The sequence below is a fragment of the Macaca nemestrina genome, chromosome 3 (assembly GCF_043159975.1).
Source record: "Macaca nemestrina isolate mMacNem1 chromosome 3, mMacNem.hap1, whole genome shotgun sequence".
NCBI lineage: Eukaryota > Metazoa > Chordata > Mammalia > Primates > Cercopithecidae > Macaca > Macaca nemestrina.
In genome coordinates, this window is record NC_092127.1 from 185,711,023 (window position 1) to 185,736,327 (window position 25,305).

At 36.1% G+C, this 25,305-nt stretch overlaps 1 non-coding gene across 39 annotated transcripts in view; it reads right to left on the reverse strand.

Moving 5' to 3' along the window:
* The window catches only part of LOC105487940 (uncharacterized), a 224,040-nt gene that overhangs the window by 94,546 nt on the left and 104,189 nt on the right, over nt 1–25,305 (reverse strand). For 18 of the 39 annotated variants that reach the window (XR_011621503.1, XR_011621489.1, XR_011621499.1 and 15 more), the window contains one exon: nt 17,686–17,857. The exons of 20 other annotated variants lie outside the window; for them this stretch is intronic. This is a non-coding gene — a transcript (uncharacterized protein). Of the gene's footprint in view, nt 1–17,685; nt 17,858–24,127; nt 24,253–25,305 lie in introns of those variants that run through there. One more of the 39 variants, XR_011621512.1, reaches the window with a different exon arrangement.

Below are 25,305 nucleotides of genomic sequence, written 5' to 3' on the forward strand. Positions count from 1 at the left end.
ATAGATAGAACCCCACTATATGACTGAATTCTCTAATTAGTTGCAATGATTTTTCAGTTGATTATCTTCAGCTTTCCAGATAAACGATAATTTTCCTGCCAGTAGTGATTGTTTTAATTCCTACTTTCTCATTTGTAAACTTTTATATGATTTCCATTATCTATTTATGTTTGCTGTTTGCTTGTGTTCAGATATATAATTACAAGTGGGCCTTCTTGTTCTTGACTTTAGTCAGAATATTTTGTGGTTTTTCTTCTATGGATGTTGGCTTTAAGGCTGAAATGGAAATTTTGGATTATCTGAGGAATACTTATATTCTTAGTTTATTTTTTAATCAATAATTGATGTTGGATTTTATCAAAGGCTACTTTAATGTCTATACATGTAATCCTATTTTTCTGTTAGTAATATGATTATTTATATTAAAGTATTTCTTCATTTTGATTCATTCTTATCTTCCTGAATATTATGTAATGATGCCCTGGTTTTAAAATACTGTTAAAATCTGCTTGCTAAAATTCTGTTTATAATTTTTGCATCACATTTTTCTTATTTAATTAATTTTGGCTGTTTCCTCCCATTACAATAAAAGGTCCAAAGGGAGTTATTGCTATCACTTTAGTCTTCTCCTAAAACTCTTGCACTGGAAATTATGCCTAGAACATTGTAATTGCTCAAAAATAGAGATTTTTTTTTCATTCAATAAATCGACATTTTTTTCTGTTTGTGTTTTTTGTTGGAGTTCACCGTCAAGTTATGTACACTGCATGTAAGACTCTGAAACGATTTAAATAGTGTTGAAGTTATCTCTGTTTTAAAGTTATAGTTTAAGTCAGAAGGTTTATCTTAGAATTCTAAATGTGGTTTTGCAGCAGTTAGAAAATTTTATGTGGCTAGGTTAAGAGACACTTCCTTTAACATTTCAAAACAGATTTCTATCTTAACACAGGCTGCTTTTTTAACTTTAAGTTCAGGGGTACAAGTACAGGTTTGCTACATTGGTAAACTTGGGTCATGGGATTTGTTGTACAGATTATTTCATCTTCCACTTACTAAGCCTAGTACCCATTAATTATTTTTCCTGGTCCTTTCCCTCCTCCCACCCTACACCCTCCCAAAGGCCCCATTGTGTGTTTTTCCTCTGTGTCCATGTGCTCTCATCATTTAGCTGCCACTTATAAGTGAAAACACGTGGTATTTGGTTTTCTGTTTCTGTGTTAGTTTGCTGAGAATAATGGCCTCCAGCTCCATCCATGTCCCTGCAAAAGACATGATCTCGTTCTTTTTTATGGCTGCATATGAGTTTATTTTTTAAATGTCTATGTAATAGTGAACCATATTTGTATGTGTCAATTTTTCTATCTAAAGTAATACATGTTGAAAATTTGCTCATATACATATATGAAGCTTTTTCTCCAAATATTGAACCATATTTGTAGAAATACCATATATCCATATATCTATCCAATATATAAAAACTATCTGGAACTAATATATTCCTAACTAAACTACACCAACAACAATAAATAAGTCACACTATTCCTCTTTAAACAATATAAAATTTTGTTTTTCTTGTTTTTATAATTGATAGAAATGGAATTATACTATTTTGTGGTCATCTATGATATTTTAGCTTAATTTCTTTCTAAATTCACCCTCTTTGTTGTGTGTGGTTGTAATTTATACAATTTCATTGCTGTACAGTAATCCATCCATTGAGTTGTTAGCAGTTTCTTGTTAATGTGAACAATCCTGCTATACATATTGTTGTCCATTTCTTCTGGTATTCAAGAATTTCTTTACAAGCTATTTCTACAAATGGAACTGCTGGTTTGTATTATGCAACTGCTCAACTTTAAATTCTCATTTGTTTTTCAAAATGTTTGTAACAATTTACAGTCTCACTAGCAATGTACCAGGGTTAAACTTAGGGAATATTCACGACTAATATTTGGTATTAGCAGACTCGTTAATTTTCGCCAATCTTGTATGTAAAATGCTTTCCCAATGTTGTCTCCACTTAGATTTCCCTATGTACTAATGAAATGGAGTTCATTTTATTTGCTTTTGCTTGCTTCATATGTTTATTGCCCATTTTCCTTTCTTCCTCGTGCAATTTCAGTCAACTACTAACTTGATTTCTTTAGTGGGTATGGTGTTTTTCAGTTATCTTCTTTTTCTTCTTGTGACACTTGGCAATTTTTAAATTCTCAAATATCTTCTGAGTTGTAAACATACTGGCATACAGTCATTCACAGGTTTTTTTTCTTTTTAAAATTTGCCTTATCTCTGCTTACAGTTTCGCCTTTAATCCTAATACTGCTTCTACGTTTTTCTTGTATTTCACCAAAGACTTGTTTCTTTAGCCTTTTATTTGTCTTCTAATAGAAGACTTTTTGCTTCTGTTGGGCTTCACATGCCAACACCAACTAGAGGCCACTTTATCCCTCTTAAGGGTCCCCAGCTTAATTCAGGAATCTCAGGTTTACCACCCTACGGTGCCAGATAGATCGGATGCTCATATTGGGATTTGAGTTCAAGAAACTCTTGCTTTATATGTTTGCTTATCTCTTCCTCTTCTTGGTTTTTTGTTCCTTGGTTTATTGTTGTTCTTGTCATTGTGGTGTTTTTTTTTTTTTAATTTGACACTTATGGAGGTTCTTTAATTACTAATGAACCAAACAGTACTCTAGAAATAATATTTTTATAATTGTTGCCGAAATAAGTGTAGTTAGCAGAAACTTTTCAAAGATATCTGCCTAACACATTGTTAAAAAATCAAAGTATCAGGCATTTATTTTCAAAATTTCTGAATATAAAATTCAAGTGTATCTCTTGTAATTATCACACAGATTTTGCTTCATTGTAACAAATTTTCTTAAAAGTGAGTTTAGTTTATTGATATTTATGGATACGCATATATAATAAGTTTTACTTCTGTGAGTTCATTATGTATAAAGTTTCTGATTTTATACCCTATAAAGATTTCTTCATTATAAATCTTTTCTATCTTTACTTTTTAGTTTTTTCTGAATCTGATATTTTGGAAGGCTTGTATGTTGGCTACCTTAATAATCATAATTTGTATAAAACATCCTTATATTTCTATTTCTTATATTTTCTTAAATTTCTATTTCTGAAGATTGTATATATTTGTTGCTTATTGACTAAATTGAACAAATTAAGAGCTCACAATTAAACATTGCCAAACAGGTAAAGGAATTGGTTATAAATGAGTAACAGTAAGAAAAAATAATGAAGAACATATTTAAGGTTCCCTGAGGAGTTCAGATATTGAAGTTGTCATACACAAAATATGGAATAACTGCTATGTTGAATGGTTAAAAAAGATAGGTCATGTGTGGTGGCTAATGCCTGTGATCCCAACACTTTGGAATACCAACATGAGAGGATCATGTGAAGCCAGAAATTTCAGACCAGCCTGGGGAACTGAGTGAGACACTTCTGCCACCACTCCCGATCTCTAAAGAAACAAAAAAATTAGCTAGGCGTGGTGGAGTGAATTTGTAGTCCCAGCTATTCAGAAGCCTGAGGTGGGAGAATCACTCAAGCCCAGGAGTTCAAGGCCTCAGTAAGCTATGACCACACCACTGCACTCCAGCCTGGTGACAGAGGGAGACTTCATCTCTAAATAATAATACTACTACTAACAACAACAACAACAAATTTGAAGCCAAAGATTGAGTAAAAACAGAGACCATAAAAATGTTGGGCAATTATGATCTAAAAGGAACTCTTGAATATAAAAATAAATAAAATTAGAAAAATGCAAAATCCTTGTATTATTTAGCAGCAGGTAAGACATAGCTTAAAAAAAATAAATATCAGACAAGATCAAGTGCATTCACAAAGATATCATTGTAGAAAATCATGATATAAATACACGCATAGATAGATAGATAGATAGATAGATAGATAGATAGATAGATAGATAGATAGATAATTATTCAATCTTAAGGAAAAAGGAAATATTGCCATTTGTGACAACAGGAATGAACGTCATGGACATTGTGCTAAGTGAAATAAGCCAGACACAGAAAGACAAGTATCACATTATCTTTCTTATATGTTTAATCTGATACAGTCAAACTAATACAAACAGATAGTAGAATGGTGATTGTCAGGACAAGGAGGATGTAGAAAAAGGGAGATGTTGGTAAAGTGCACAATTGTATACTTGAAATTTGCTAAAAGGGTAGATTTTAAGTGTTCTCACCACAAAGAAAGAAAGAAAGAAAGAAAGAAAGGAAGGAAGGAAGGAAGGAAGGAAGGAAGGAAGGAAGGAAGGAAGGAAGGAAGGAAGGAAGGAAGGAAGGAAGGAAGGAAGGAAGGAAGGAAGGAAGGAAGGAAGGAAGGAAGGAAGGAAGGAAGGAAGGAAGGAAGGAAGGAAGGAAGGAAGGAAGGAAGGAAGGAAGGAAGGAAGGAAGGAAGGAAGGAAGGAAGGAAGGAAGGAAGGAAGGAAGGAAGGAAGGAAGGGGAAGGGAAGGGAAGGGAGGGAAGGAGGGAGGGAGGAAGGAAAGGAAGGAAGGAAAGGAAGGAAGGAAGAAAAGAAAGAAAGAAAGACACCACCACCACAACAAAAAATACTAGCTGGGAGTAATGGCATACACCTGTAATCTTAGTTACTCAGAAGGCTGAGGCAGGAGGATCACTTGAGCCCAGGAGTTTGAGGCTTCAGTGAACTGTGATTTGCCACTGCACTGCAGCCTGGTGATAGAATGAGACTCCATCTCATTTAAAAAAAAAGAAAAGAAAAGAAAAAGAAAGAAAGAAAATGGTAACTGTAAAGTAGTAGTAATGCATATATGAATTAGATTGATTGTGGGTATTATTTCACAATGTGTTTATATATCATATCATCAATGCCTTAAAAATATACATAGTTTTATTTGTAAATCATACCTCAGTAAAACTGGAAAAAATAAATATTTTAATTATTATTTTTGCTTAGAATACAGTACAGAGAAGCAAGTAAATGGAAAATATTAGACCATTATTAAGGATACAGAGGACAGGCTGCAATATTTTAAGGAGATAATTTTTTGGTGATTAGCTGAGGCCTCTAGAGCCAGTAGCCATCAAACAACTAAGCACCCTGGTGAATAGCAGTGGATTTTTCAGCTTGTCAAGTCTTCACCTAACTGCATCCCAGTAGAAAGATAGAGCTAGAACCAATAAGCTAAACTGTTTCTGAATCCCTGACCTACAAAAACTGTGAGATAAAAGTTTGTTGTTCCCAGCTACTATGTGTTGAAGTAAATTTTTATATGGCAATAGACAATACATTGTTTAGTGTTTTGTCAGCTTGGCCTACTATAACAAAAGTACCACAGACTAAGTAGCTGAAGCAGCATGACTTTATTTCTTTTTCTTTTTTCTTTTCTTTTTTTTTTTTTTTAAGGCAGAGTCTTACTCTGTCGCCCAGGCTGGAGTGCAGTGCACAATCTTGACTCACTGCAAGCTCCGCCTCCCGGGTTCACGCCATTCTCCTGCCTCAGCCTCCGGAGCAGCTTGGACTACAGATGCCCGCCACCGCGCCCGGCTAATTTTTTGTATTTTTTAGTAGAGACGGGGTTTCACCGTGTTAGCCAGGATGGTCTTGATCTCCTGACCTCGTGATCCGTCCTCCATGGCCTTTCAAAGTGCTGGGATTACAGATGTGAGCCACCGCGCCCGGCCCAACGTGACTTTATTTCTAACAACTCTGGAGGCTGGAGAGTCCAAGAGGAAGGTGCTGACCCATTTGTTTCTCTGGTGAGAGCTCTCTTCCTGGTTTGCAGGCAGGCGGCCATCTTCTCACTGTGTGCTTAGTTGGCAGAGAGGGCAGAGAGGAAGCAAACTCTTCCCGTGTCTCTTCATAAGGACCCTGATCCCACCCTTACGACTCCATCTAAAACAAATTACTTCCCAAAGACCCTATCTCCAAACCTATTCCCACTGGCAGTTAGGTCTTCCACATTTTAATTTGGGGGAGACACAATTCAATCCATAGCAATACAAGAAAAACATTAACCTTCGAATATATACATGAGCAATAACTATTAATTGCATTAAGTGCAGAAACTCCTTCAAAGCCGCAATAACATCAATGACAGATTTCAAATTAGTTGGGTCATTTAACAGAAGCATTCTCCTCCAGAATTTGTTTGATTTCTTTCTGGAACATGCTCATGTTATCACTGCCTTCTTTTTTTCCCTCTCTCCTCTTGCAGATAATTTTTATAAGTAAGATTATTCCATTGTTTTTCACTCAGAAATATGGTATGGGCATCTTTGCAATGTAATGTAAAAAACAAACATGCCTCAAATTCTATACAGGCTACAGAGTATTCCATTAGTCAAATAGCCATCATTTGTCTACCCTATCCAATATTGATGAGCATTTAGCTTGTTTCCATTGCTTTGATTAACAAAAGTGAGATGAAAATCTTTGTACATTAATCTTTGTAGTACTGCTAAATTACTGCCTTAGGAAATGTTTCTAAAAGTATAACTGTAGAAGCCATGGACATAGCATTTCAAATGATTTATTTTTCTCTTCCATTTGCAAATTATATGCTCATCTTTTTCTGGAGTGATACGTTTATACCCACACACCAAAAAAAGAAAAAAAAGGAAAAAACTATGTTAACTTCCTCCCTAACTCACTTCAAACATATTTTTATGTTTCTTGGTTTTATTGTTTATTCAGACAAAGGGTGAGTTATGCTTGACGTTTCCTTCATGTCATGCTTTTAAAAATGTATTAGTTTTATATAACGTCAGATTAGTTTGTAGCACTGTTTGCTTCCCTCAATTTTATGACATTTTCTTTGAATTACAAAAGTAGTACATAATTTTGTAATAAGAATAGCTATAATAGTATAAAACTAAATTTGGCTACAGGCACCTGACGGTGCTTACCAGCAAAAGGAGAAAACACACACTCTTTGTTGTTGTTCTTACTTCCCCTCCACCATTCTTTTCTATTTTCTTGTTTCAGCAACCAGATATGTCCACTGTTGGAGCAGTCTTATGATTCAAATGGGTAGGGCTTTTGATAGCATTAGCCAATGTCGTCTCAAGAGAGGGAAAAATGCACACAATTTAGAAAGTTGGTTCAATCCTTTCCGCTGAGAAGATCTTGGGAATTTCCACAGAACGATAAGAAACTGACTATCCACGAATACCATGGATACTGATTGGGCTTGTATAACCATGTGGGTGAATCTAAACACTGGGCACTAGCACAGAGGCCACGAGAACCTAAGTGAATATCTGTATGCCCAAGCTAGAGAAAAGGACCTTCGAGACACCAAATGCTGGGACCTAGGCAATGTATTAGCAAAGTACAAGCAAGCAAGAGTGTGTCATCATTTTCTTGGACAGGGTCGGTCAAGGAACAGGAGAAGGCCCAAACAAATGTTCGAGTTTGGACTCCTTCCTTTTTGTCTTTGGGTAGATGGGGATACCAAGCAAATTGAATTATATCACGTGTTTTTAATTTCAAAAACGTGACATCTATGATATCATGACTATCATAGAATATTGATGCCCTTGATACTCAGATTATTTCATTCATTCATTTATTCATCAGTTCCTCCAGTTAGTAATCCTTGGCTTAATAAACATTGTGAATTGAATAATGGACGGACACAGAAACTGCTCTTGCAAAGCTTAGAGTTGAATATGGATGGCAGGTATTAAGATATTACAGAAATCCGTACATAATTTGTCCATCATCCAGAATGAGAAGAGTACCTGAACAGACTCATTATCAGCTTTAGCTAGTCCTTATCTACTCAGGATCTCAGTTATACATCAGTTCTTAGAAAAAAAAAAAAAAAGGTGGCCAGGTGTGGTGGCTCAAGCCTGTAATCCCAGCACTTTGGGAGACCGAGGCAGGTAGATCACGAGGTCAGGAGATTGAGACCATCCTGACCAACATGGTGAAACCCCATCTCTACTAAAAATACAAAAATTAGCTGGACATGATTACGCGTGCCTGTAGTCCCAGCTACTCGGGAGGCTGAGGCAGGAGAATCGCTTGAACCTGGGAGGTGGAGGTTGCAGTGAGCTGAGATCATGACACTGCACTCCAGCCTGGCAACAGAGCAAGACTGTCTCAAAAATAATAATAACAAAGTAAATAAAAGGGGGTGTCATTTATTTGGTGATTTTGGTAAGCATGAAAGAAAAAAGGACTTTGCCTGGTCTTACGTAATATAGTGACCTCCTTTGCCACCCTTTGCCTTGCTTTCTTTATCTTACCTGTTTTTAAATAAATTTTTTGTAATACCTTTTTCTTCTTAATTAGGATGTCAACTCCGTGAAGACAGGAACTTGACTTTCTTCACTATTTTATAGTACTTAGAAAAGTTTAAAACAATTTTATGTGCTAAAAAATATGTGCTGAATAAATGAATTGACTTATTTACTAACTCAGGGCTGTTGAGCATGTCAGTATCTGAACCATCATATTAAAAAATAAATGAGAAAATCTTGAACACATGTCATATTTACTTCTACAAAGGCTGGATGTTAAGGACTGTGAGACATGCAACATTTAACTTCTCAATTCCTTTTTCTTCTCAATCCCAGAAACACTTCCTTTCCTTCTCTTTAGCCAGTCAGAATGTCCTGACTCTAGACTTGAAGCTCTTTGTGGCAGCAGCCTCTTTCCCTTCGCTCTAAACTCAATGCGGATGCTTATCCCTCCTGTTCCTGTGGATATACACACTGCGGGTCTACATCTATAGATGGACAGTGCAGCTTTGCTCTAATGTCAGTGTTCTTATCAAGGCACAGGAAAGACATATCCAAGTTGAGAGCGTGAAAGTAACTCTGCCCATAGTCATTAAGAAACCCTTTCCCTCTTTTAACACACTTCCAAGTCTCGTGGAAAGCTGTCCTTAATTGTATTCCCACAGCTTCTGTTACTTAATCTCTTATGTAAGATTTAATGTTTTTGCTGAAATACAGAGATGTCTCAATGTTCAGTTTTTATCTCAGGCAAACCCACTGAATACAACTGCTTGCTACCCAAAGCCTTCTTTCTGTCTAAGCCACTATGAAAGGTGAGTTCTCCTTTTCCTGTTGGATGTCATCTGAATGGGATTCCCCCACTGCTTATGCCCAAACTACAATCGTTTGTATTACAACGATCACTTGCTCACTGTAACTTCAGTAGCAGGCATTAAAGCTGTTTTCTTTCTTGTTGAGATTTTGCTATTGAACTCTTTCATTTCCTCTTAAGTAGGTATTACATTGTGCACCATCATACAAATAGACGCAGCATATATTTGTCAAAAGAAGGTTCAATGGGAGAACCTTTCTTTGATTCTGAATTCTTCTAATGCTACTCTTTTCTTATTTTAAAAAAGATTATCTCCTTTTACTTTTTTCCAGAAGGTGTAGCTGTTCAGTTTAACTCAACTTCTTACCTCCATTTTAGCAAAAATTTGTTGAACATGGACTACAAGATTTACATTCGATAGTCTGGATAGAGAGATTCTTTCCTTATTGATCTAATTAATATCCTTTTCCTCAAACTCAGATGTTAGCCAAAGGTTTTTTTTTTTTCCTTTTTTTTTTAATACAAACCAGCAATATATTGATGGTAAATTATAATTCAACTGACATTTGCTACAGGAGTCATAAGTGGAACAGTATTTATGGGAAAAGCAGTGTAAGCTTGCCTAGACCAGACTTGCAGACCCAAATAACATCTTCCTTTTTTAGTTCTCTCAGATATAAAAGTGGTCAATTTCATTTATGAAAATGAGCCAACTCTAGAAATGTCAACAGCGTTTTTGGTTGTGGAATAGATCCCTGTGTCATGAGTACAAAGAGTTTGTATTTTAGCCATATCGGAGGCTGAGCACGGTACACAGTTCCAAGGTTGGCTGCTAAGCCTCCTCATCCTAATTAGGAATTGTGTCCCCTGGTCTCTGGGAACCTCACATTGTCAGCTGATTCCAGAGAACACTTAAAATATCTAAATTCGGCCGGGCGCGGTGGCTCAAGCCTGTAATCCCAGCACTTTGGGAGGCCGAGGCGGGTGGATCACGAGGTCAGGAGATCGAGACTATCCTGGCTAACACGGTGAAACCCCGTCTCTACTAAAAATACAAAAAAATTAGCCGGGCGTGGTAGCGGGCGCCTGTAGTCCCAGCTACTTGGGAGGCTGAGTCGGGAGAATGGCGTGAACCCAGGGGCCGGAGCTTGCAGTGAGCCGAGATCGCGCCACTGCACTCCAGCCTGGGAGACACAGCGAGACTCCGTCTAAAAAAAAAAAAAAAATCTAAATTCATTAAAAGGAATGGTTATTACAAATCACCTCCTTTCCTTTGACTTTACATACAGTCACTCTACATCATTCAGGCATTGAATATCCATGCTGTGAATTATTAAGTCTTTCATTGCCTCATCTCCATCTTGATGTCTGACGTCTGCCTTTTTGAAAGTCATTAGAAATTTCACTGAGGTGGACAAAGAAAAAGATAGGTAGCATATGTCCCTTAACAGAAGATCTGTTAGAAAAAGTGCTAGTATATTGAATAACAACATCCATATTTTTAAGTATATGTAATGGTTAAAGCAATATGGTAAATCTAATAAAATAATGATGGTGGTCACTTTTTTATGCAATAAGTATTTATCGTATGTATGTGTCAAACACAAAAATAGACACTCTTAATATAGTGTTGACAAATAATAATAAACAGTAACCCATTCTTCAGAATCTTGCATTCTAGTTGGGGAAAAAAATACAAACAATAAATATGCATGAAAATTTTAGATAACTATAAGCACTAAAAGAAAATAGTAGGATAGAGGGTCATATGATCAGGGAATTTCTTTTTTGTTTTGTGTTTTTTGTGAGACAGGGTGTCAATCTGTCACCCAGACTGGAGTGCATGATGCAATCACAACTCACTGCGGCCTCCACCTTCCAGATTTAGGTGATCCTCCCACGTCAGCCTCTCAATTAGCTGGGACTACAGGAGCATACCACCGTGCCCCGATAATTTTTGGTATTTTTTATTTTTATTTTTTAGAGGTGGGGTTTCACCATGTTGTCCAGGCTGATCTTGAACTTCTGGACTCAAACAATCCACCCACCTAGGCCTTCAAAAGTGCTGGGGTTACAGGCATGAGTCACTGTACCAGGCTGGGGATTTCTTTAATAGTGAAATAAATGTAATGTTCAATTCTGACATGGAAATACTTAAACAATTAAAGAATAAATGTGACCCAACTCAGCAGCAGGTCAAATAAGAAGTTGGGTCACTATATCACGTAGTAATTCCACTCCTAGATTTATACCCAAGAAAATTTAAATCCTTTATATACACAAAAATACATACACAAAATGTGTACACAAATGTTTATAATACCAGCATTCTTAGCCAAAAAGTACAAACAAGTCAAACGTCCATCAACTTAAAAATAGATAAACGCAATGTGGTCTATACATGCAACAACGTCACTAAACTTTATAAACACTATGCTAAGTAAAGAAAGACAAGCACAATAGGTCACATACTATTTATATAAAGGTTATAAAGTTATATATACTGTTTATATAAAGCTCCCAGAATTGGTAAATCCATAGAGGTAAATATTGGAGTAAGAGGTTGGCAGGCTAGAGGAAGAAAGGAGAATGACTACAAGTGGGTATGGAATTTATTTTTGGAATAATTCATGTTTAGAAATGAGATGGTGAGGGTTGCACATTTGTGCGAATATTCTAAAAACCATTGAATTGTACAATGTGAAAAGATGAGTTTTATGATATCGTGCATTATATCTCAATGAAAACAAACTTGGTACCTTGTTTGCCTGCTGAAGAAATAATATTTTCCAAACCAAACTTTGATTATGTCATTCACCACTTTAAAAATCAGTTTCTCTGTGTCTATAGGACACAATTCAAACACATAGGATCAACACCCGAGTTCTTTCTTTGTGTGTAAGACAAAGTCTTATTGTGGTTTCTCAGGCTGGTCTGCTTAGCTCCTAACCCTCTGGTCTCAGCCTCCTGAGTAGCTGGGATTACAGGCACATGCCAGGGTGACTGGCCTACAAATTCTTTATTATCTGTCCTTTCCCTAACTCTCCAGCCTCATCTCCAGCTACTTCTCTCTACCAGTTTCTCGAGTCATAAAAAAGACTTGCATTTGCTTTTATATGCCATGAGCTCTGTGCACATTAAACCTTATCAACTCATGCTTCTTGAAATAGTTTCCCCCACTCCTTCACCTAGTTAAATGGACTTGTCCTTCAAAACAGAATACAAATGTTATGAAAGTGACCTCCTTCAAGAGCTCACAGCCTAATTTAGAAACACTTGCCCTCATGGTCCTGTGGAATCCTCTGAATGTCATAGACCTTTTTCTGAACAGTGCAACACAGAATTTATAATACAGTGAGTTCCTATTTCTCTACCCCCTCCTTTACACCACGTTCTCTGTGAGAGCAGGGATCATTCATGTTTTCCTTCGATGTATCTCAACACTTGTGTGAGTGAACTGAGTGTTCAGTAAAAATATTGTGACTTGAATATGCATATGTTATTTTTAAAGTCAAAAAGAGTGAATGAAGTCATAAATAGAGTGTTAAAAAATAATGGAATATGTTCTGAACCATGGTGAAAACCTAGATTTATATCTTGGAGGGGGAAGCCAAGGACATCATAGGTAAGAAAATATGGTTTGTTGGGAAGATAATTCCCTAACTTATTACATGTGAATCCATTGTATGAGGACAACCATAAAATTCATTGCCCATACCAGACCATTTATAAAAGTAAAGTAGGATGCTATTATGCTTATTCTGGGTCAACAAATGTAAACCACAACTTTCCGGGGCAAACCAAGATGATGTGGCCCTATCAAGTTTTATTTTACCCTTCAATTTTTTTCTGGGTATTGAAGTGACTTACAGATTTTTGCTGTTATAAATAGGTTTTTTTCCCCAGATAGCTCATGACTCACTTCCTCATTTTAGTCAATTTCTGCTCAAATGTCACTTATTTAGAAAGGTCTTCCTTGACCTCTGAAATAGCTCCATCCATAATAATCTATGTTAGTGCTAATCACTGTCAGACTGCCCAGCGAGAATGCAAGGTCAAGAAGATAATGGCTATTTGTCTGCAAATTCTGGAAGGGTATCCAGATCATAGTAGGTGCTCAATAAATACTTGCTTATTTAATTAACAGATAATGCTATTATGAGCATTCTTGAGTCCAAATATTTTATCTTTTTAAAGGATTAACTGATAGGAATCAGATTAACAAATAAATACCTTTACAAGACTCATTTTATGTTGCCAATTTTTTGACCAAAAGTTATAACAAATTTTTAGTGATAAAGTTTAATTTTTATTTCATCACATCTTCACCAATATCTTTGTATGCTCACTTGTTACGTAACAAAGTTTTGGTCAGTGACACACTGAATATATGATGGTGGTCACATATGATTGTAATATTGTAGTTTTTCTATGATTTTTATGTTTACAAATGTTTAGATACACAAATACCATTGTGTTACAGTTGCCTACAGTATTCAATACAGTAACCTGTTGTACAAGTTTGTAGCCTAGAATCAGTAGGTTTATACCATACAGCAAAAGTGTATAGTAGGCTATGCCATCTAGATTTATGTAAGTACACTCTGTAATGTTTGCACAGTGACATAATTGCCTAGTGACATATTTCTCAGGAGATAGCCCTGTCATTAAGCCTCTGCTTGTACATGCCATGACTGTATATTAAATATGATGACACATGTATATTTTGGCCAATTTGTTAGGCATAAACCACAACAAAACCAATAAAACCTCCCTTTCTGATATATCAAGACCACACTAGTTTGATTACAAACCAAAATTCTTTAATAATTTTCAATAATGAGGTTTATTTGCTCTATATTAACATTTGAAATGTGTACATTTTTATGAAATACCCGGTCCAGGGATTGACAACATTTTACAGATTAAAGAAGATGACTTGCTGAGTTGATAGTTGACAAGCCAACATAGGTCAGAGGGAAAAACCTATCTTGTAGGAATAGGGAATGCTTTTATTTTAGGAAAAAAAAAAAAAAGAAAGCTTGGCTGGGCATGGCGGCTCACGCTTGTAAACCCAGAACTTTGGGAGGCCAAGGCGGGTGGATCAGGAGGTCAGGAGATCAAGTTCATCCTGGCCAACATGGCGAAACCCCATCTCTACTAAAAATACAAAAAATTAACCAGCCGTGGCGGTGTGCAGCTGTAGCCCCAGCTACTCAGGAGGCTGAGGCAGGAGAATCGCTCCAACCTGGGAGGCAGAGGTTGCAGTGAGCCAAGATTGTGCCACTGCACTCCAGCCTGGGTGACAGAGCAAGACTCTGTCTCAGAAAAAAGAAAAAAAAAAAAAAAAAAAAGCTTATCAAGTAGAAATGAAAATAATTACATAATTTGGTCATATTGAGAGACATTGTGTGGATCTACCAGAACATGGAAAGATATAAAGAATATGGTTTATATCCTTCTGACAATAAGAATAGTTAAATAACTTTATTGAAACTGCATATATACTATGTTTCCCTAATGAGAGGACCCCCACCTGCCTGTAATTACATTATTACTTTTTAATTATGTGAAGATGGAGTAAATAGTAAATAAGTGGTAGGGCCTTTTGGAAAAGGTGAGGAAAAGAGTTGGGGAAGGTGAGGAACAAAGAATATGTGGAAAAGGTGAGGAAAAGAGTTGGGGAAGGTGAGGAACAAGACAATGAAGGGGAGAATTTGAGTCCTGTGTATAAACTAGTTGCCTTAAGCTTATGTGCAGGAGTCAGCTGATGTCAACATATGGCTTGGCACCTCAATTGAGTGGGAAGGGCTCACAGAGTGTGGGCTCTACCCTGTACTCCTTGCTTATTCAGTTCATCCTCAGCTCCAGCACAGCCTCACCAGTGCAGAGGACAAATGACGCTCATGAACTTGCTCTATCCCATTCAGTCCCCAGATCCATCAAAATGCAAAATTCCCATCAGTGATTGATCTGGGAAGACGGGGGTGAGTCTTTCACCAGCATATCAGTAAAAGACACATAAAGAAGTTTTTAGGCACCAAATGTCCACTGAGCTTCTGCCTTCTTGTCCCGGGCCCATCGCAGAGGTCAGTCACCCACCTCTGGTCTACCCATCCTTGCTACTGTTCATGGTAGCTTCCTATTAATATAGGAGCTCCCTATGTCAATTTATTCCATAATAACTGTTCTTCCTGGCCACAGAGCTAGTGTCTGCTACAAATTATACTCTTCAATTCACTACACAAACCTCTGTCATTGACGGCTTATGTGCCACCATCTAGAATTTGAAAACATATAGCTAGTGCTACTGAGGTCATGACAGTAAACATATCTTTTAATAACAGTAAATGTTAACATAATGAATTAATATACACATCTAGCTAATGTGCTTGTATGTCTGTGGTGTGTGTGTGTGTATGTGTGTGTGTTCTGTTCTGTGGTCAATATTGGAATATAAAGTTTTCTCTTTCAAAGTAAAGTGACTTTGCTCATTAAACAAGCAAACAAAACCCAACAGATAAAAAGCCCTGTTATAGTTCGCTCTTCCTTAATTTCAGAATAAAATAAAACTTACAGCTTAGCATTAATTACTTTCATGATCTAACCTTCACCTACTCTTCCAGACTGTATTATTCTGTTCTCACATTGCTATAAATAAATGCCTATGCCTGGGTAATATATAAAGAAAAAAGGTTTAATTGGCTCATGGTTCCACAGAGTGTGCAGGAAGCATGACTGTAGAGGCCTCAGGAAATTTACAATCATGATGGAAAGCAAAGAGGAAGCAGGCACTTTTTTTATTATACTTTAAGTTCTAGGGTACATGTGCACAACGTGCAGGTTTGTTACATATGTATACATGTGCCTTGTTGGTGTGCTGCACCCATTAACTCATCATTTACATTAGGTATATCTCCTAATGCTATCCCTCCCCCCTACCCCCTCACCACAATAGGACCCGGTGTGTGATGCTCCCCTTCCTGTGTCCAAGTGATCTCATTGTTCAGTTCCTACCTCTGAGTGAGAACATGCGGTATTTGGTTTTCTGTTCTTGCAATAGTTTGCTGAGAATGATGGTTTCCAGCTGCATCCATGTTCCTACAAAGGACACGAACTCATCCTTTTTTATGGCTGCCTAGTATTCCATGGTGTATATGTGCCACATTTTCTTAATCCAGTCTGTCACTGATGGACATTTGGGTTGATTCCAAGTCTTTGCTATTGTGAACAGTGATGCAATAAACATACGTGTGCATGTGTCTTTATAGCAGCATGACTTACAAGCCTTTGGATATATCCCCAGTAATGGGATGGCTAGGTCAAATGGTATTTCTAGTTCTAGATCCTTGAGGAATTGCCACACTGTTTTCCACAATGGTTGAACTAGTTTACAATCCCACCAACAGTGTAAAAGTGTTCCTATTTCTCCACATCCTCTCCAGCACCTGTTGTTTCCTGATTTTTTAATGATCGTCATTCTAACTGGTGTGAAATGGTATCTCATTGTGGTTTTGATTTGCATTTCTCTGATGGCCAGTGATGATGAGCATTTTTTCATGTGTCTGTTGGCTGTATGAATGTCTTCTTTTGAGAAGTGTCTGTTCATATCCTTGCCCACTTTTTGATGGGGCTGTTTGTTTTTTTCTTGTAAATTTGATTGAGTTCTTTATAGGTTCTGGATATTAGCCCTTTGTCAGATGAGTAGATTGCGAAAATTTTCTCCCATTCTGTAGGTTGCCTGTTCACTCTGATGGTAGTTTCTTTTGCTGTGCAGAAGCTCTTTAATTAGATCCCATTTGTCAATTTTGGCTTTTGTTGCTGTTGCTTTTGGTGTTTAAAACATGAAGTCCTTGCCCATGAGCAGATACTTCTTATATGGCCAGAGCAGGAAAGAAAGAGAGGGGAAGGTGCTACAGACTTTTAAACAACCAGATCTCATGATAACTCATTCTCACCGTAACACCACCAAAGGGTATGGTGTTAAACTATGAGAAACTGCCCCGTGATCTAATCATCTCCCACCAGGCCCCACCTCCAACATTGGAGATTGCTATTCAACCTGACATTTGAGTGGAGACACAAATCCAAACCATATCACAGGCTTATGTAATACTATGCATACCCTTCCTTATCTGCTCTCCCTTCTGTTTTTTCCTCTTTTTGAACAGCTACTCTAACCACCATTGTCTTCTCCAGGTACCATAAGTGCAATAACCTGAATGTTTCCACTATCAAATCTTGACTCATGTCCTTCTCCCAATCTGTCTGCTCCTCACAATCTTAGCATTCTGCAAAACTCAGCTCAGATAACATCTATTATGAGATGTTTTTCCAATTTTCTGACACAAAGTAATCATACATACTTAGGCTTTTAACATTGCCAAACCTCTCCTTAGCACTGATTTCACTTGATCTTCAAGCATGTTTGAGTTTGTGCCTCCTCCAGTGTACTGAAAGTTCTATGAAGTGAGAGACATGGTCTCATTCACTTCAGTTTCTCCCAAGTGTTACGCAGACAGAAAACTCTCTAAAACACTAATGCTCTTGAAGTTTAGCAAATAGAATATGAAGTTCATGTTATAATAAATAAGAAAACTAATGTTTACCAAGGAAACACTGTGTCTGGCACTTCAAAGTGTATTCTTTATCTATTCCTCATATATATTTGGGACATGTTGGTGATTCTTTTGGCTCTTAAGTTCACTTGAGTTAATAGTTGTCCTTGAATTCCATCCTCTCATTTCTTTTTTTCTGCATTGACACTTTCTTTCCTAAGATCTGGTTGAGAGAGAACAGTATGATGTCATGCCATTGTTACAAAGGTCCCTAAATATCATTTATCACTCTACCTTGTGGACTTTCTGGGGCTTTTCAACAGACAAGACTATCTTTATGAAGTGCTCATTACTTTGCTAACAGTAGCTCATCTGCCACAAACTGTTTTACCTCCTGCAGCTGAGCGAAGAGTGAAGGGTAAATTCCTTGAGATGTGAGTTTTAAGTGTTAGTTCAAACATCATGATCCATAATTAAGCTGAATTTCAAAGCAGGAAGCAAATGTATACAAGGTAGAGATTGCTAGATGCAATCAGTTATCTCCTTCTTAGTAGCATAATTTGCTTTTGTGAGGAAAAAATATATGAGTCCATAATCCCAGTGGTAGGAATTCTACACAAACCCTGGAAAGCGGAACTGTAGGAAAGCTTCCTCTTCCTGAAGCCAGAAGCAATTTGGAATTCTGTGTGTGTCCCCCCCATGATCCAGACCCCTTCTAACAGGAATATTCATAGGGTTTCTAATATTGGAATATATTTTACCTAAAATAATTGTTGATCTAGTATACCCTTAAGTTTTCTACAGAAACAAGGTAGACCAAAGGACACTTGCAGCTCCATGAAGACATGTGAGATTTTGCATCCCTTTATGATGTGGAATGACAGGTGTAGGTTAATGGATGACTCTATGAAAACAACAACAACAACAACAACGACAAAAAAAAAAAAAAAAAAAACGAAAAATGGAAAGCCAACCATGTCATTGCCTGATGGTATAAAATAATAACACATTTTCTGTTTTATGATGGAAGGGTCATGTGGCATAAGTACTCAATGTTCCTGCCAAAAGCATCGATCCAGATGGAAATATTAATTATTTGACCAGATGTGTGACAATGTCACTCTGAAAGGTGGTTTCAGTATGCTGTACTGACATATATCATCACAGAAATTGCACTGCTAATAGAATGTATCTGAATTAGTGGCTCTCCAGTGGGACCTCAATCATTTTGAACCATAAAGAATGTAGGATTTTAGAGCTAGAAAAGACTTTAGATCCTATATAGTCTGAAAGTCTCATTTTATACAAGAAGCAGCTAAGGCTCAGTGAGGTAAAGTGTATCACATGGGCCTGTTGAGTTATGTACGGCAAAATTGAGAATTGATTTTAGACCCTGGAGCTACCTAACCATACAACTATGCTCTATGATCTTAATTCAATTTCCATGTATTCCTCTATTTGACTATACCCAATGTATTGTTTAATTCATTGACATCCACTATGTGACTGGCACTGTACAAGGCCGGGGGTAAACACTAGTAAAGAGACAAGATTTCTGCTTTTGAGAGTGCTTACCTTCTAGTGGCTAGTGTCAAACAAAAATGAAATATACTGGACCAAAGATAGGTACAACGAAGGAAGTGCAACAAGATAACATCGGAGATAGTGCCTGGATTGAGGCAGCTGCTTTTGGTAGGGTGAAGAGGAAAGGATGTGCCATTTTGGTTCATACTCATAAAAATGATGAAAATAAGCCAACAAAGTGATGAAAGATGTTTCCAGGCAGTGAAAAGACCAAATGCACAGTCCGTGTGAGCTTGGAGAGGAAGAGGAACAGATGAAAGAATAAGATGGCTGCAGCACGTTGAGCTACGGAGACCACGGACCATGGTGGGAAGAGAGGAGTAGAAGGTGGCCAGCTCATATGAGACCTGGTGAGTTGGATTTTATTCAAAGTGCAATGAGAAACCTTTGGGGGAATTTACTCAAAGCAGCAATAGACTCTGATTGGTAAGCACCTATTGTGCATAGTCTATTCCAATACATGTACTTTTGTGGGCTGCAGAACACTCTTGTAACAGACACTATAGAAAACACCTCCCACCCACTTTTATATTCAGTTAAAATTTACTCAAGTTCCTATTTTGAGTTAGTGGTCAGCTTGTAAAACCTTCGAGACAAACCTTTAGCTGAATAGTTCATCTACTTCTTGTTGGTTTTTCTTTTAATTCCCAGTTTCTCTTCTTGTTCACATTTTGCATTAACATGGTATACTTGTTAGAATTAATGAATCAATATTCATCAATTGGTATTAACCAAAATCCACATAGTTTATTACCATTATTGTTATCATTAAAATGTATACTTCGTGTTGTTGTACAGTCTATGTGTTTTGACAAATGCAAGATGTCATGTACCCACCATTGCAGTATGATACAGAAGAGATCATTGTCCTAAAAATGCCCCGTGCTCCACCAATTCATTCCTCTACCCCTACCTGAAAACCCTTGCTAACCACTAATCTTGCTAATTGTCTCTATAGTTTTGCGTTTTTCAGAAAGTTTACAGCTGGAATAATACAGTATGTAGCTTTTCCAGACTAGCTTTTCTTTCTCACACAAAAAATTACGTATTAAGGATTCCTTCATTTTTTTAACCTTGACATCACATTTCTTCTTGTCATTGAAAAATTATTTTATTTATACACATGCTATAGTACGTTTATCCACTAATGTTTGGAAAGGTATCTTATTTGCTTCCATGTTGAGGCAATTGTAAGCAGAGCTGCTAGAAACATTCATGTATAGTGTTTGTGTGAACACCAATTTTCAATACATTCAGATAAATATCTGGGAGTATGATTCCTGTATCATATGATAAGAGTATATGTAGCTTTGTAAGAAATGGCTAAACTGTCTTCCAAAGTGGCTTTGCCATTTTCATTCCCACCAGCAATGAATGAGAGCTCCTGTTGCCCCACATCCTAGCCAACATTTGGTCTTTTGAGATTTTGGCCATTCTGGTAGAAGCGTAGTGGTATCCCGTTGTGTTAATTTGCAACACCCTAATGATGTTGAGTATTTTCTCCACTCGTTTGTTTTTAAAGAGTAAGGTATACATTACTCATTCCTATAATAATATAACCACATAATAAATATAAGCATGGTGATGCTGTATTATTTCTGTTTATCCACTATATATTTAGCACCTACTGCATTCTAATGTCTGAGCCAGGCACTAAGGAAAGAGGGTATTCAGACAGAACCTCCCTTTCTTCTAGGAGTTTATGGTCCATCAGCAAAGACAGACATATAGAGAGCTGTGGTAATAGGAAAGGCAGGGGTTATGAGAGCCTCAGGAGCAGGATCCAATTCTTTCTTAATAGGTTCAGAGAACTATCTAAAGTAAAGATTTCTACATCAGAGTTAGAAATTAAGCAGAAGAAGTTATCAGTTGATGGTCATGAGGTAGAGTCCAGGGTTATCCAGTCTAATCTCTGAACAAAACAAGTAGAGTTTGGTGGTGGTGTCATGTTAAACATGCACTGAGAGATGCATGGATCTAATATAGACTAATATTAGGAAGAGCTGAGCAATTAAAGACAGTTAACCTATCTAAGTTAATTTTCCAATAATGTAGGCTTATTTAAATATTAAGTCCACTTATTATAAAAGTTCATAGCATGTATAAAATACAAATAGTTTTGGTGGCAATGTCATATGGTTTTAGCACAGTTTGTATCTTGTCTATTTTAAAATAGCTTTTTAAATTATAATTTTATTACATGATGGAAATATAACAAATACAAATGTGTAAAAAATTACATAAGAATCTCATACTCACTAATTATAATTATTTATATCATGATTTATATTTCATGCTTTTAACATGTATGTGTAGATATATGCATTAGCAAAATTGATCGCTTAATGGTAGTTCATTTTATTAAGTAGAAGGTTGCAACATCATTTTTAATGACTTCTGAGTAATCAGTCTATGAAATGAACAAAGCATGATTAATGTACAAATTCTCCCTTGAAGGTTGGTTCAGACACTTCCACTTTTCCATATTATGAATAAGTCTGAGGTTAAACTATGGTATAAAATCTTTGGAAATCAATTCATTTATTTTAGGAAGCTAATTCTTTATGAGGTTAAATTGTTGGGTCAATATGTGTATGCTTATTTACTGTGATAAGTATCAATAAGTAATTAAACAAGTCTATAGAATATGAGAGTAATGATAGCATATATACATACATTTATATAATGCACATGCACACATATATATGGATGTTCATTGTTACTATCCCTGTTTTTTCATTTTACTCTTTGCCAGTATGATAACTAGAAAATGTCTGTATTGCTTTATTTTGTCCTAATTATCTCCTGCCTGGTCCAATATTATATTTCCCAACCCTTTCTCTTGCTTCAGTTTTTGTCACTGACAACCTCTTCTCCACAGAACAGCCAAAGGATATCCTTAAAAAGTGTCTGTCTTATCACTGCTCCCACCTAAAATCATTCAATAAGGTCTTGTTGCTATTATAATGAAATTTAATTGGTCCTATTAGATAGAATTTCTCCCTACCTGCCTAACCCAATTTCGTACTCCGCCTATCAACCCCTTCCCACTGCTTCTCCATCCCGCCCTCTTGCATTTTACCCACAATGTTCTTCTTTCTGTTCCTTAGGATCTTAAAGTTGCTCCCGTGCTGCCTGGAACACTGTTTCTGAGATAGTCCATGACTGACATCTTCTCCTGATTCAGGTCTCAGTTTACATATCCATACTCCAAAGGGGTTTTCCCTGAGTAGTACACTAAGCAAGGGAGCCTCTGCTCCATTCCAGTGGCTCTGTGTCAGATTATCCTGTTTTGTTGCATCAATACCGCCTACTGATATTGACATTATCTTGTATTTCTGTTTCCCATTTGTAAACAAGTGCCTGGGACATTGTCCTGGTTCTCTGTTCTGCTTCCACACTAGCACCTAGGTTGTTCCTGTCATATCATAATCAGTACACAATTGTTGAATGATTGAATGAACTTTTAAAAACATATTAGAAAAATCACTTTTAATACATGGTTTATTTCTGTAATGAATTCATTCCATTTTTGTTACTTCTGTAATTGATGCCTATTCATAAACTTTAGTCCATTATTCTACTAAGTATCCATCTTTTCTTCTTTCTACTTATAAGAATTCACTGGCATACAAGTAATACTCTTTTCATGACATTTATTTTAAATATTTCCCAATGATTTGCCTTTAACTTTTTATAATGACTTATTTGGTACACTATTTTTTACATTTTTACTTGTCAAATTTATTAGTATTTTTACTTTTTGCCTTCTGACTTTGGAGTTCAACTAGTGAAGTCCTTTCCTAAGAATTAATATCCATACATGTCTATATTTTCTCCTAGAGATATTGTACTTAAATTTTAATTAACATATTAACAAATGTATAAATTATTTTTTTGCAGATGATGATATCCTAACCAAATTTTATTTTTTCCAAAGCAACCTTGTTCCAATATGTTTTTGAATAATCTGTTCTTTACCAATCATTTGAATTGTGAACCATCACTTTCTAAACTCAAAAATATGGTTCAGTCTTTGTTGTCTTTTCTATTGAATCATTTTACTTATTTGTTCCTAGATTGTCCATCACTTTCTAAACTCAAAAATATGGTTCAGTCTTTGTTGTCTTTTCTATTGAATCATTTTACGTATTTATTCCTAGATTGTCCATCACTTTCTAAACTCAAAAATATGGTTCAGTCTTTGTTGTCTTTTCTACTGAATCATTTTACTTATTTATTCCTAGATTGTTATTGTTCAATTTTAGTTATTTCAACTTCATGAAATTTAGCAATAGTAAGACAAGGCATTCCAATAGTTCTATATATTTTTGTTATGTTGACTCTTCTGGATTAGCTTAAAGATATTTTACCAAACTGGCCCAAAAACCCCATTGACACTAAAACTGAAATTTTGTTTTATTTGTTATTATTAATTGTGGTAGAATAGAAAAATTTGTACATTAATTCTTCTTAATCAAGTCCAGAAACTAAATCTCTACTAATATCTTTTAATGTAGCTTGGGTATCCTTCATACTTTTTAATATTTTTAAATTATAATCAACAATTCCTGAATATAATATATCTTGATCAATTTATTCTCAATTTTTATTTCCATTTAATATAGAATTTTATGTCTTGAAGTGGTTACAGTATAATAAAGAAAATGTTTTTTGCCTCAAAAATTAGTCATTTACTGGATAAAGAAAATGTGGTACTTATAGAATACTATGCAACCATAAAAAGGAATTAGATCATGTCCTTTGCAGGGACATGGATGAAGCTGGAAGTCATCATCCTCAGCAAACTGACACAGAAACAGAAAACCAAACACATATTCTCACTCACAAGAGGGAGTTGAACAATGAGAACACATGGACACATGGACACAAGGAAGGGAACAACACACACCAGGGCCTGTTGGGAGGTGGGGGGCAGAGGGAGGGAACTTACAGAATGGGCCACTCGGTGCAGCAAACCACCATGGCACACGTATACCTATGTAACAAATCTGCACGATCTGCACATGTATCCTATTTTTTAAGAAGAAATAAAGAAATTTTTAAAATTAGTCGTTTAATTATTACTACTTGTTACCACACACTTTTTAAAGCCAAATCTATTGGATTTTCATTGTAAGCATTCATACTATTTCCTAATGGTTTGTGTAAATTTTTTTAGAAAAAAAAATGCTGAATAACAGAGGTAGTAGCTGGCTTCCATTGTAATTGTTATTTCAGTCTTATTTTGTCACATTTTCAAAAGAATCCTTCTGACCAGAATTATTCAGAAATACTTTATTACTGATTCATGTTCTAGATTATACACACAATTTGTTAAAACCTGCAGGCGTTTTTCTTTTTAGCACTATAGACCTCTTTGCCCTCAACTAAGTGTCTCCAAATTGCTTAGTGTGTGATTTTTTTCTCCTTTGCTCTTAAATCTTATTATTCTATCCTCTATCTAATATCATCCATCACAAGCCTATTGTGATTTCTTCATGCTACTTCTCAACTCCTTCAAATAATTCTTTAGGTAGAGGATATTCCCCTTTAATGTAGAGCCAAATGAAGAAACATTTGAAAGCTATTTACTTTTCAAATTAATTATTTAAATTAAACTTAATTTGCTGCTATGCTATCATTGAATATGTTTATCAGATGTGTAACCATCAGGCAAATGAACGAGTGATCATATGATCAGAGACGACTTAGAGGATCCATGTAAATAGATCATAGTTGAGAAACATTGTTTTAAAGATAGTTCTAGTATCAAGATTGATCCTATGATAACCTGTCCCCTGCATCTGCTCTCCTAATTTAAAGGTGCCTGTAAAAATTCAGAATTAAAAAATAATGTAGAAGGGTTGACTCCTTTGAACCATACATACATTTAATAAATTGGGAAGAAATAACAACTATTTACTCTGTCTTACCTGCTTTCTGTGATACACTTCAGAGTTTACTAGAGATTAACTTTTCTTTGTGGTTTACTGATCGGAGTGTATAAAAGAGAGAAGCTTAAAAAGAATAAATAAACGAAAGAATGAAAAACCAATGAATAGATGAAAGGAAGGAAGAACAAAG